This window comes from Schistocerca gregaria, chromosome 6 (assembly GCF_023897955.1).
Source record: "Schistocerca gregaria isolate iqSchGreg1 chromosome 6, iqSchGreg1.2, whole genome shotgun sequence".
Lineage (NCBI taxonomy): Eukaryota > Metazoa > Arthropoda > Insecta > Orthoptera > Acrididae > Schistocerca > Schistocerca gregaria.
This window is the reverse complement of record NC_064925.1, coordinates 185,272,648-185,287,966: the sequence shown is the minus strand read 5'-3', so window position 1 is coordinate 185,287,966 and position 15,319 is coordinate 185,272,648. Positions and strand designations below refer to the sequence as shown.

The window sequence follows — 15,319 nt, the reverse complement described above, 5'->3', positions numbered from 1 at the left end:
CACTCTATATAAAAATGTTTCTAAGAATTTTAACTTCCATTTATCTATAGAACAGTGGTGGTATTCAAATAACTGTTTATAATTTGAACCAATTCTAATAATGTAGCATTTACTCAGTAGAATGTTAATTTATTTATTGCATTCTATTCTCCATATTGCATACCAGATGTCAGTAACTTCTTTACCACCATCAGTTCTAAAATAACACTAATAATGTAAATCAGTTATTGAAATGTAGTATGCAATATGAAGTATAAAATCTAGTATTAAATTTGCACGCTACTGAGAAGCCTCAGCTTAATTTATAAATTGGTACAGAAACATTTCTTCTATAATTGTTACTTTAGCTGGACATGCTGCAAATTACTGATGCGCTCTACTTAGCAACTAGGAATTTTATTTTTGAATCCTTTTTTACATAGCTAATTGCTTGGGGTATTTCACTACTTTCATTTGTGTTGTTATAGGTTTCTTTTGTTCCAGCCAAAGATGCTTAAATAAAAACTTACTTTGCAACAAAGTCTGCAAGTAAATGATTATTGGGATTCCTCACACCTAAAGCCTCAACAAATGGACAGTGTGATTGCTGAAATGATTGCCCTCCAGAACTCATGGTTTAATTTTGTTGAGGGTACCAGCTTTCACAGAGTGATTGATGTTACTCTTCCAAACTATGAGTTGAAAGGTTGTGATATTTTTACTTTGTATTTGTGCAGTAACTTGTACAATAAGCTGGCAGGAAAATCAAAAATTTACTTGAAGAATCTGAAACAATACATTCTGGAACATCAATACTTAGTTGGACTTCTCATGGTATTTCAGAATATTTTCACAAGATGTCTATAATTTTGAAAAGTGAAATCATGACTGGGCATCACACAGTTGTCATAATGTTGACACAATTTGAAACGATACTTCAAGCCGGCTGGGGTGGCCAAGCGGTTCTAGGCGCTACAATCTGGAACCGCGTAGGTTCAAATCCTGCCTCGGGCATGGATGTGTGTGATGTTCTTAGGTTAGTTAAGTTTAAGAAGTTCTAGGGGACTGATGACCTAATAAGTTAAGTCCCATAGTGCTCAGAGCCATTTGAACCATTTTTGATACTTCAAGAATGGGGCATAATCACCAAGCAGTGCACTGCATTGTTCATGATTGTCTATCTAACATGATTAAAGCATTGCAGTTGTCTGGCCATGATGATGTGAATTATGCAACACATTAGATACAACTTTGTATGCAAATTGCTGTGGAACTACAGGAGTGGCTCCTACAACTTATTAATCAATTGATAAAAATTGCCACCCATTTCAATCATTCCTTGGTCACACAAACCAAGGCTGGCAAAAATTCAAAGGGAACGCCTTGATCGATCTGCTTTATCTGTCATTCAGGATTGACCAACATGATAATATTGCTAAATATACATAAATGAATTTTAATTTTACTATATATCTTTAGTGTAAGTATTATGTATTTTCTTTTTATGAAAATCCTATCTGTTAATATAATTTCCTCTATATTCAGCTGGAATAGCACATTCTATATGATGGAATGATTTTCAAAGCTCAAGGATTCACTAATTTTGATCTTATTTTCAAATCCAATCATGACTATATCCACCGAAGACCGTATAATTGTCCAAAAATTTGTAGCAGTAATGAAACCATTCAAAGAAATTACTAGAAACTTAAACAGTTCTCAGGCAAACATTTCATCAGTCATAGCGCTAATTCAAGTTCTTGTGACTACTTTACAACAAGAAGAAACAAAAACTGATACGTCAGAACAATTCCAAAATTTTAAAAGAAAATTACGTGAATTCAAGCACGTGATTTGGAAGAACTGACTAAAAACAATAAGTACACATTAGCAACGCACTTAGACTAGCGACAAAAGTCAAAATTTTTCAATGGCATCATCAGAGAGCAAGTTCAGTCCCAAACACTTAATCTGATCGTGATGAATGCCAGAGATCTAAACTCATCTTAAGATGATTGCATACCTATCAGTTGTAAAAGATGCCGATTTGAAACTGAAAATCAACCTTGTTGTGGCTTAAGGGAGATGGTGGCAGCCTTGCGAGATATCTTTGTAAATCCATATCTCTGTCATTTGTTGTTCAATCTCACTGAAATTTTGCACTTATTTATAGGGATCCAATATGCTTTAAATAATTTTATAGAATGTTTAAAATAAAATTTTAATGCTGTGAGACACTTTTCAATTTTTTGCTACATTATTATTTTAAGGTACACTTTCTCATTATTTCCAGGCAAATTTGGCAATTTTTTTCTATGGTAAAGTAATCCACACTAATAAATGTAAAATGAAGTGCAGTAACTTTTTGATAAATTATTTCTATTATTTTCTGTGATATTTTGGATTTGAACATTTTTAAGGTCAAATTTTCCAAATATTATCAACCATAAAACTGTTTAAAATGTCTAGATTAAGATTTTGTTCCACTTAAATATTGCTTCCATGTAAAATAAGAGGTGTGCCAAATTTCAATGAACTCCTTCAAATAGTTTCTGATATATGTGTTCCTGAATGAAGAAAACCTTAGGCTGTAGAAAAATTGTTTTAAAATTTGGATGAAATGTTTTAAGGATTTTTTAATCATACCATATCCCTACTCCTGTTCTTCCTCATCATCCTCTGCTCCTTTGCCTAGCAATTTGTTCTATATTCTGCACTGAAGCCTCTTCCTTCCTGATTTGTTGCTCATTGATGATCCATGGTATCTGCTCAGTGAAGACCACAGGTGTAAGGCCCAACTTGCTGAGCATGTGAGGTCTTGCCACATTCCCATCAGTAAACACTGCTGCAGCTTCCAAAGCAGAGATCTACACTATCAAATAGGAAACAAACACAGTCTTTGGACATCTCTTCCAAATATGAGCATTGAAATTTTCATTTGTGTTCTGTGTTTTGCCAAGCAGACATTTTTCCAACAGTTCTGGTGAAGCCAGTGCTCAAAAAGTTGGTTTAGTGGCCACTGTAACCTCACAGGAAAGGCTATTTTTATGGCTTTCCTTTGCTTTTCAGAAATTTTCACCATTCATTAGAATGTAGGCCATGTTATGGTGTAATGTTTGTCGACAAGTAATGAAACCACATGACCCACACTGCCTTCCTCGTACTATCCAAATCTGTAAGGTTATTTGTAATTGCTGCACCGTAATAGACCATCATAATAGGCTGTCAGTTCTCTTCTTTGTTAGTCTGTTGTTACCTCCAAGTGGCTTCCTACCCTCTAGTACCTTGCCTTTATTGTCTACAACAAGTCTTCTGAGACGCCCACCCACCCTCTCCTGAATATGGTCTAAGCACTCCAGTTCTTGATTAGTGCAATCTTTCCCACAGGGCTGACTTTCAACTACATTCTGGAAAGTACTAGAGTCTCTGTCTCCTAAATACTGCATGTATCTTACTCCATACTTTCGCAAAGACCTATGGAAAATGAGTTTCATACCAGCAGCTTCCATCCCACTACTAGAGCCCACATAATTCCTTGCCATTCTGATTCTTTAGTCACATCATTATATTTCTTGTGCAAGGAACATGCAGAACAATATTGTAAGATTACTACTTTTCCAGAGTCAACACTAATGTCTGTTGAAACTACATGCAGTGAAGTACACTCCCTCTTCATCCAGGAAACGTCACAGGAAACTGCTATATCTTTGATATTGCACCACAATTTTCTTGAATTGCCCCCTGGACTGCCATTTTCATGCTCTCTTCACTTATTTCTGCAACTGCATTCTACTGCAATAAATTTTAGGGGAGGACCAGACATGTCCATAATACCACATAGGAAGGTTCCCGACTCTCTTCCAACCCCTACACAGCTTAGTCCATTAGAAAAATTCATATTGGCTTCATACATTCTATTACTGGCATTCGATGTCTTGATTAGTGTGTCAGCATCACAGTTTTGACATAAAATGTGCAATGTGCAAACCAAACATTCTATCTCTCCAGCATCCACCAAATTCACATTTCCTCCACAAAAAGAGCACTTGCAAGCTTTTCTAAGAGCCTCTGTCACCAATTCCAGATCCACAATTTTGAAACCTGTCTTTCTATCATGATTTGTTTTCTTCTGACACAATACCCTTTCAAGTTATAATTTACATACACTTGTTGACAAGCCAATGTTAGCATCTGGAGGTCCAACCCTAACCTCAACATCACTTTTTCGTTTTGTGTTGGAAATATGGAACTTACTATATTTGACTTACTATATTTTTTAAGTAAAATATAGTAAGTTCCGGGAGATGAAGAAGCTTGCACAGGATAGAGTAGCATGGAGAGCTGCATCAAACCAGTCTCGGGACTGAAGACCATAACAACATATTTTTTAAATTATTTACTATGTCTAGGCACTGTAAAAATGATCAATATATTCAACCTTTCACAAAGAAGGAGACAACACTGCTGTGTTGTATACAAAAAGTCACAACCTTCTAAATCTATATTTTCCAGATTCACAGGCAAAATTGAGCAAGAAAATTTTTTGTCTACGGGGTATCTTGAAAAGTGGACATAGCACATTAAACAGCTTATGGTTTTAACTTTTTTATACCATTTGTAGTTCGTATTTCAAAGAAATAATTTGGGATAATAATCTCAATTACGAAGGTGAGTCAAATGAAATCTTAAACATTTTTTAAATATTATTTATTGTGCAGAAGTGGTTCAAAGCTGTATCACTTTTCAACACAATCTCCCCCACACTCAATGCAAGTCTTCCAGCAATTACAAAGTGCATGAATTCCTTCAGAAAAAAATTCTTTTGGTACTCCACGCAACCACTCATGCACCGCGTGGCGTACCTCAACATCAGAACAGAACTTCTTTCCTCGCATTGTGTCTTTGAGTGGTCCAAACATATGGATATCACTTGGTGATGAGAAACGGCGCCATTCCTTGCTCGTTCTCTTCATTTCCGGTTGGTGGAAGCGAAACCAGGTTTCATCCCTAGTAACGATTCTTGCAAGGAAGCCATCATCTTCTCATTCAAAGCGCCGAAGAAGTTCTTCACAAGCATCAACAAGTCATTCTCTCATTTCAGGAGTCAGCTGCTGTAGAACCCATCTTGCAGACACTTTGTGAAACTGGAGCACATCATGCGTAATGTGGTGTGCTGACCCATGACTAATCTGTAAACATGCTGCTATGTCATTCAGTGTCTCTCAGCAGTTTTCCGTCACTATGGCTTCAACTGCTGCAATCTTCTGTGGAATCACAACTCATTGTGCCTGGACGAGGAGTATCTTCCACTGAAGTCACACCATTTGCGAACTTTCTACTCCATTTGTAGACTTGCTGCTGTGGCAAACATGCATCATCGTACTGAAGCTTCATTCGTCGATGAATTTCAATAGGTTTCACACCTTCACTACGCAAAAACTGAATAACAAAATGCTGTTCTTCCCTGGTGCTAGTCACAAGTGGAGCGACCATCTTTATACTGATACTGCGAGGGTATGTGTGCATCTGCACTATGCTGCCACCTACAAGCCATTCTGCACGCTGTTTGTAGCACACTTACCAACTTACAGGATAACAGCACGAAATTTCGATTTGTTATTACAAATTTAAGGTTTTTATTTGACTCATCCGTGTATATTTACCTTAAAATAAGCCAATTAAAAAAAAGTGATTTTTTCATGATTTCTGCCACCACTGTCTCCCCTTAATCAAAGAATCTCAATTAGAAACATCGCCACAAACATTAGAATTCACATTCAATATGAGCAAAGATCACCAAAGCCCGACCGTGACTAACGGAAATGATAATCTACTTTTGATGCTACAATCAAACCTACTGGAGTACAAAAAGGTAAAAAGATTTCCTCTTAAAGATGATCTGTTAATGTGGTGGAAATCAAAATCAAAGGGACACAAGTACCATTACATATTGCCACTAGCTCCTCAGTACTTGTCAGCTCCTCCCAGCAGCATAACCAGTGAAGAATTATTCAGTAGAGCTGATCTCGTATATGAAGAACATCGAAATAGATTGCGGGGCGAAACAAATGGAGAAATTACTTTTTGTTAAATATAATCTGCCACTGATAAATTTCGAGTGTTAGTATACTAAAAAAACTAGTGTTTGATAAAAAGAATTGTTACTTTTTCTTAATATATATACACTTCCACTAAAACTGGCTTTTGACATCTGTTTCCACTTCTGCTTCTGTCATCACACTTCTATCGCATCACTAGTAAATATAGCACACACCACAGGTTACGCCCACCTTCTCACAATACTATTAAGAACACTGTTTACCATTTCTTCTTTTTCTATACATGTGCGAATGATTACAATTCGATTGTCATCTGCAAAATGAACTAATCTGCTTGTTTTATATTAGATAGAAGATCATATACATATACAAAGGGTATTGGGAAACTTCTGCAATAGAACAATAAGTCACAGAAGGCTGATTATTGCTGAGTTCTGAGGATACTTCATACTTGCATTGTAGTCGCTGTGCCAAGTCTGTGGGTGCAGTTGTTTACTAGCAGGGTTACTTTGAAGTTCTTGCTGTTGCAACGCACTCAGGCAGTTTTGTGGTACAACTTTGCGCGTGGTTTAAACACAGACCAATGCTTTGAAGAAATGACTCTTGCATTTGGCGATGTGTGGCCACATCATACCACTATAGTCAGGTCGTACAGAGTATTCCATAGAGGAAATTTCTCTCTGGAGGACGCTGAGGTTTTATACTTGGCTGTTTAATGTCCTTTCGGATTAGCTTTTCCAGATAACTATTTTCAAATAATGGCATGGATTTATCATGAAATATGTTAAACTTTATGTTAGCATTTGTTTCATTATGAAGTTCATTCCAGATCATCTCCTGTAAACTAATCTTAAAAAACACTTGTCCTGGAGTCATTAATTATTCTAACCGAGGTCCACTGAAGAGTATCCGTACTTTAAGGCACTATCTTACCTATCCTAAATAACTGTGCATCTTGATCAGATATGGTTTTATTGTCTTTATCCATCTGTGTTGAACGTCAATTACTAAGATCAAAGTGTAGGATCCAAATAAGATTTTCAGATCATTTTTCCTATCACAATACTTCGGAAAATCTATATTTAAGTTACCACAGACTATTAACTGCTTGCTGCTGCCTGACAGCATAGTAAGGAATTGAGGTTCCTCATAAACATTTCAGAACTTCCCAGTAAGGATCTACATACAGTTAAAATTAAAAGTGAACTATTTTTCAGTACTAATTCACAATTACATATTTCTAAGTGCTCATCACCACAAAATTCATTTGCCTCAATGTTTTTGAACTTGTGTTCTATCTCAATATATGTAACAGCTTTTCCTTTTCCCATGTTGGTCTTGCAAGAGTAATTTGCTAAAGTGTAATCTTTTATATGTAGCTTATGTGGCCCCTTGATTATGTGTTGTTATAAGTCTATTTTTAGAGCCCTCTAAATTTTCCACACAGACAATACGTTCTTCTACCTTTTTACCCTATTGTCTAATATTTGCTGAAATGAACTAACCTTACTCTTCTGCAATACTGACTTCTTTCAATACAGGATGTCTGATTCTGATTCTAACTTAAAGAAGGTACCTCTGTGACTCCAGTGATCAAAGGGCTCTTCTTTGTGCGTTGGTGGCCCCCTCATACATTTTGCTGCAAGAAGCTCAGCCAACCTATTTTTCCCTCCCCTTATCAGGTTTAGGCCATGTCTAGTATATCCCCATCTCCCAACTGTAGAAACAGGCAATGTACTTACATGGGATTTCATTTCAGTCAGCAGTAGCCTGCTCAACTTGGTATTCACATGTCTCACAGCAATGTTAACCAGGGCTGGTCATGATGCTATAGGATCTCCACAAAAATCACATTTGTTTGTGTAGTTGCTACTCCTGTTTCATCAAGGTGACCTCTGTCTGTAGCCAGGCTATTCCCACTCCCCCTACTACAAAAACCTGATTCTCATTGCCAAAATATTAGCACAAATTCCCTATGACCTCTGTCATCTGGCTAAGACATACACTTGGCTTTGTAGTACTTGTGGCCTTTCATCCTGTTCCTTATTTGTCCTGTATCATCTGGCATACACCCCTACCATGACTACTACCCTAGTGGCAAGACTCTTTTCCTCCTACTCTCTTTTGGTACCAATTTACGCTTTTTGCACCCTACTGTGACCTACAACTGGATGAGGCTCTTCCCCTCTTACTTTAGATAAAAAGTCAAGTTTATTGGTTTGATACTGTAAGCTCCAATATAGCTGAAGAAGTTGAGCAGCTGGTCCCCTTTCTCCCATTTCTTATTACCTTTACCCAGTTCCCACAATATTTCTGCTCCTTCTGTCTAGTTCAAATTTCACAAGTTCTAATTCAACCTGAAGCGCATAAAGCTTTGCATCCTGGGAAGCGATTGTTTTGTTTTTCTTGCATAGTCTATGGTTCCATGGAAGAACCTCACTGAGTTCCCCATTCAGTGCCTCACTACATTCTCCCACATGAAATTCCAACCCACAACCAGCACATACCACTCCCTCTTTGACTATCCTACGGCAACATTGACACTTGTCATGGATTGCTATGCAATGCAAATTACATGTTTAAAAATGCAATTAAACTACTAAACACACTTCACACATTTTTGTTATTTACGAACCACAAAAATTAGGCAAAACAATTTAACTGGATAGATAAAAAAATCTACTCACTAATTGGTGACAGCAAATGGCAGAACACACACACACAAAAGAGGCAAGCTTTTGGAGCCAGTTGATCCTTCTTCAAGCAGAAAGGCTGAAGGAGAAGGAAGACGGGTGAAGGAAAAGGACTTGGAAAGTCTAGGGAAAGGAGTAGATTTCGGGAAAGTCACCCAGAACTGAAGGTCTGGGGAGACTCACTGCATGGGATAAGAAGGGAAAACTGATGTTGGGGACTGCATTGGACGAGATTTGAAAATCTGAGAGCTTAAAGGTGGAAGACAGGGTAATATGCAAGCCAGGGATTACTGGTTAAACATTATGCATGAGTTAATAAGACTGGAAAGCTAAGTGCATTCTATGTAACAGAGGTGGGAGGGGGTCGGTGAAAAATAGATGGGTAAACCAATGAAAGATGTAGAAAACTAAAACGGAGTGAAGAAAATCCATTCCCACTCCTCTCCCACCTGAAACCTTTCTTGTCACCATGGATGCTACATCCCTTTACACAAACATCCCACACACCCATGGTCTCTCTGCCCTTGAGCACTACCTCTCCCAACGGCCACCCGAAGATCTTCCAAAAACCTCGTTCCTTATCACACTTACCAACTTCATCCTCACCCATAATTACTTCACTTTTGAAGGCCAGACCTACAAACATATCAGGGGAACTGCCATGGGAACCAGGATGGCTCCATCCTATGCCAACCTCTTCATGGGCCGCATGGAGGAGGCTTTCCTGAAGACCCAACAGCTGCTTCTCCTGGCCTGGTATAGGTTTATAGATGACATCTTTGTGGTCTGGACTCATGGTGAAGAAACACTCCTTAATTTCCTCCATAACCTCAACTCCTTTTCAAATCTGAATTTCACCTGGTCCTTCTCAAAAACCCAAGCCACCTTCCTGGATGTCGACCTTCATCTTGTTGAAGCTCACATCCACACCTCTGCCCATATCAAACCCACCAACAAACAACAGTACCTTCACTTTGATAGCTGCCATCCATTCCACATCAAACGCTCCCTTTCCTACAGCCTAGGTATTCGTGGCAAACGTATCTGCTCCAGTGACGAATCCCTCAACAATTACACCAATAACCTGACCAGTGCTTTCCTCTCCCGCAACTATCCTGCAGACCTTGTCCACAAACATATCTCCCGAGCAATACATTCCTCCCCGTCCAACAACAATATTCCTACCCTCAGACCACACAGAAGCATCCCCCTTGTCACCCAATATTATCCTGGCCTCGAATACATCAATAAATTACTCCACCAGGGATATGACTTTCTCAAGTCAACCCCTGAAATGAGATCACCCCTTGACAAAATTCTCCCCACACCACCCAGAGTTGCCTTTCGTCGTCCCCCTAACCTCCATAACATCCTTGTTAAACCCTACAATATTCCCAGACTACCTTCTCTACCCAGTGGTTCCTACCCCTGTAACCGACCCCGCTGCAAAACCTGCCCCATGCATCCCACAACAACCACCTACTCCAGCCCCGCTACTGGTAAAACATACACAATTCAAGGCAGGGCCACGTGTGAAACTACACATGTGATTTATCAGCTGACATGCCTGCACTGCACAGCCTTTTACATTGGTATGACAACAACTAAACTGGCTGAGCGCATGAACGGACACAGACGAACTGTCCGCCTAGGACATGTCCAATACCCAGTAGCGGAGCATGCCCTCCAGCATAATTCTAGGGACCTAGGAACCTGCTACACCGTATGTGCCATTTGGCTTCTCCCACCCAACACCAGTCCCTCTGAACTGCGGAGATGGGAACTTGCACTCCAGCACATCCTTTCATCCCGCAATACCCCTGGACTGAACCTACGTTAAACAACCTCACTCCCATTTACTTTTCAGTCTTCTCCTCTTTCCCTTTCTTCTTTAGCCATTCATGCATCTTTTCATCCTACATCTTTATACTATACACCTCTTTACTTCTGTATGCATCCTCTTTGGTTTGATGCTGGCACAGTACCTACAGTAGAATATCTTTGGCTTTCCTCTGACAACCATGCCTCCATCCTTGCTACCCTCCCTGTTTTCCTTTCCCTGTTGCTTCATAACCTGGGTTGTGAGTAACTAAACCCACTTTCCCTTCTTCACTTTTTTCCCCTCTCTCCTCCCTGATGAAGGAACATTTATTCTGAAACCTAGGAACTTAAATTTTCGGTTGTTTTTTCTGTTTCTATCGGCTGTACTGAGCTGAGGTAAGTACTGGCCAGCCCCTCTATCTCTTTGTTAGTAATTGTTTCACATCTTTATATGAGATTTTCCATTAATTAGTTAATGTTTTAAATTGGTATACATAAGAGTTACTACAAGAAAAGCAAAGCTTTCACATGTAATATTGGCCTCTAAGGTTAATAAACTTCAACAGAAGCTAAGCTTCCACATATAACATTGATCTTTTTGCGCGTGTTACACTTTAAGATAAATCACACAAATGTGCCAGTAAAATTTTTAATAACGACATAAATGTCTGATCTGCTGGGCTCGAAATTCTTCTAAATGACTCATCATCAAAGGGTTGATTTTTAAATGAGAATCAAATGCTCTTTGATTCACAAAATTCATCGTACATTCTCGCACATAATTCAACTTGTGTAAAAGGAAATTTACTTTGAAAGTAACGCTTTTCAAATCACCATTCGCAATATTTTCCTGCGACCTGCTACAAATAGGTTCGTTTCAGCAGTTTCCAGAGAGCACCAGATGACAGGCGCCACTGCGCTTGCCCAGCTACGATGATGTAAGATGTTCGTAATTGTAAAACATTAAAAGAACTTACACTACATCATAGAAGAAACAAGAAATCAGAGGATATCTCAAGAGCATCGGAATGTGCACATTTAAAGTGCATACTTAAAGTGCACTTCATATGTCCAGATTACCAATGAAGTAGTCCTTGACCTGACATTATAATCTTTTCAGTGTGGTTTTCAGGATGTAAATTTTCTTGGAGTACCACTACTGTATTATCTCGTGTTTGGTTCTTTATTATGGCTTAATGCCATCCATGCTAGAAGATGAAAACGTGAACTTGAAATGCAGCGAACAGTTGAAACTAGCCAATAGTGTGGAATTTGAACACTTCGTTTCAAATACATTGACTGCCTCAGCGGAAAAGATTAATAAAATCCAAATTTCTTTAGCAGACCAACAAAAACAACTTCATTGTTCTGGTTCTGCAAGGGGTTTATTGTTTGACTGTCAAAAAGGTGGAAATAAAATAAAATCTGAAACTAATAACAAATTTTTGGCTTCCGAAATTATGTGAATGTATTTTAATTCACTTGATAGCTTCTGGCCACAAAAATCCAATTTGTTTTCATTTGTAGTGAGAGCATTAAACGAAGAGGAAGCAGCATGATCACTAAATAATGTAAACACAGGTCACATAGAGACTATCCACTTCTCACTTCCCCACTGTAATTCAGACTGCTCTGTGCACCAGCCCCGAATCTATGAAAGTTCCGAACCAGGCCAATACTTGATAGTGCCCCCTCCCCCCCTCCCCCGCACGATTGAGGTAGGAGATCATAATTTTTCAAAAAAAATCGAATTTTCAAAAATAAAAATATGTTCATTTTATAGTACACATCTTTTTGAAGAATCTGATACATAAAACGTATGTGTTTGAGGAAATGTAAGTTATGTTATTTGATCTTAAATGTGCCAACGTGCAGTGTCACGCCTCTTCACACAGTAATTTCCTATCGCTTGTAACTGTATTTCGCTCTGTGGAATTGAAACGTGTATAGTTTGCAATGGACGCCATCAAACTACATACATGATAGTAGATATTAAAATGTCCTGTGGTGCGTCTCCTGCTTCCGGTTGGCTGGTTTGACATCCTGCCCACACCCCAACCCCCCCCCCCCCCCAAAAAAAAAGGGGGGGGGGGGGAGGCACGCAATTAATACTGGATGGGATTGCTTGATTACTTGTAATCAGGGGAACAAGAATTCTTCAGAAAATCTGCACTCTTTATCGCCTATAACTTGCTGTTCTGTGCCACATAAAATTAAATGTAGGATATATAAAACCAGTAAAGAGATGAGACAAGCAAGACAGTACAAATTTCTTCAATCCTTAGATCCTAGCATTTTTTTCTCTCTACTCTTGCTACAGCTTCACACGGAGTGCTTTCCTTTCTGCAAAAGAATCTATTACCTCATCAAAGTTCGTCAATTTAAGTTTTATTTTCGTTTTTTTCTCTCGTTTATCTTTTATTGCTGCAGTATTATTTTGTTGTAGCGAGATATAGTAATATCCTTTGTTAGAGTATCGGTTCTTACGAGTCAAAAATACGAAAATTTAACTGAAAACTATAACAATGTAAAATTCCTGGAATTCTAAAAAATCCCTGGGTTTTTCCCGGTTTTCTCCCTGATGACAAAATTCCCAGGCTTTTCCCGGATCTCCCGGTTGTCCCAGGTCGTATGCACCCTGTGTTTACATAACAGCTGGTATATGACGTGTTGTTTCTCAGGTGCCTCTCCCCTTGATAATTTATGTTTTACCAGTTAAAGGACTGCTATAAGTGGTGGTACGAGGGTGGGTAGGGCAATTCTTGCAGTGGGGACGGTCACAGGGCTAGGAGCCATAGGGTAGGGAGATGGGTGCAGAAGGAACATAGGGTCTGACAGGATTATTGCGGAGATTGGGAGGGTGATGAAAAGCTATTCCAGGTGTGGTGGGCAAGATTTTGGGCAGATGGGTCTTATTTCAGGGCATGATTTTAGGAAGTCATTGCCCTGTTGAAGTACCTGATTAATACACTCCAGACCAGTATAATACTGAGTTACCAGTGGTGAGCTCCAGAGTCATTTTGAGGAGGGAATAGCAGGACTGGATGTGGTGGCCCAGGAGACCTACTTTTGAACTAGGCTTGTGCGGTCATTACGTGCATTGAGGGTTGAGGTGGTGTATTGCTGTAAAGAGTTTGCACCCAAAAAAATGTGCTTGCCTCGAATACAAAGGCTGTATGGGAGGGAGCATTTGACATGGGAAGGATGACAATGGTCAAAATGTAAGTACTGTTGTCTGTTAGTAGGTTTAATGTGGACAGAAGTGTGTAGCTGACCTTTGGTGAAGATGAGATCAAAATCAAGGGAAGTGGCACAAGATTTGAAATAGGACCACGTGAAATTTAATTGGGAGAAGGTATTCAGAGATTCAGGAACTTTAACAAGCCAGTCTCATAATGCAAAAGTTTCTAAATCAAACAACTTAATATTTACACTACTTTTCAGAAATATGAACTGAATAATTAATGGACCACTCTAAATTTGTGGAAAGAAAAACAGAAGAATTAAATGGGATTCTCTAAATTAGCTGCACCCAATGCAAACAAAAATATGACTACAACCTGATGTTACAATCTTATCGCATTTTCTGGAGTAATATATAAAGAAAAGTAATACCTCTAATAGTAAATTTAAAAACACCATAATATGTTTATTTAACAAGTAATTTGTACTAAACTAACTGTTATTACAATCTAAATGACTTATCTCAAAGAGAGTGCAAAAACTCATGTCTCGCCTTGTGCAGGGCTGCTGACCATATACTGAGTATCGCATTGCATTTCTTTTCTAAAGATTTCCTATTCAGTGGGTTCATTTCACACACACTATATATTAAGAGATATTTGTTGAACTGTGCACTAGTTACAGAGGATACATAAATTTAAACAAAATTGAGAATTTGAAGTTGCTAAGCAGCTTCTTTTACATCAGTTGGATTTGACCTGGGTTGAAATTCTTGGCTGAATGGTCTTGTCCAAGCATGGCTCATAACAAAGATGATCTTCAGATTTGGACTACACAAGATTTGAGATCAGATGCAACTTCAACACATTGTTTTTTATAAAATGAACATATCAGACATGTAACTAAGCACTATTTGCTTCCACTGTCCACTTTGATTTTTGACGTCAATCTTCTGCCTTACGAAATCTGTTTACAATATCATTTATATTTTGTTTTAATACTTGTCCCCCCCCCCTCCCCCTGCCCCTAAACACCATGGCATGCCACAGCAAAGTGAGATGAGATGTTGAATAGTACAATTGAGTGAGTCTGTTGTCTCAAACATTTCTTTAATTCCCTACAGACTAGAGACATTTCGTTCTTGTAATCATCAGTCAAGCTACCCAACCCAACAGCACAATTAAATAGTTAGAAGATAACTTTCTTTTTTATGACAACTATGGTATATGAGTTTACCAACATCCAATAACAATATAACAAGCTTGGTGAATCTCACTGCATATGTTACAGATATTTAATTTATGTTTAAAGATATTCCATGTCCCTAGCAGTCAGAAACAATAATAATAGGTTTCCTCCATAATTATGATATCTGGGAGCATGGAGACCATGTGTAAATGTTATGGGAAACAGGAGTAACAGCGCGCCTTTTGTAGTAAGCTGCTTGGAAGCATTACTCCAAGTAGCATTACTGACAGTGGTAGTGCAACAAAACTTAGCACTGTTTCACAGAGGAATATCTGACACACACACACACACACACACACACACACACACACACACTATTCACTGTTTTAGTGCATT

At 38.6% G+C, this 15,319-nt stretch overlaps 1 protein-coding gene across 1 annotated transcript in view; it reads right to left on the bottom strand.

Moving 5' to 3' along the window:
* Nucleotides 1-15,319, bottom strand: part of LOC126278621 (cohesin subunit SA-2-like) — a 379,668-nt gene that overhangs the window by 92,822 nt on the left and 271,527 nt on the right. The window lies entirely within an intron of this gene.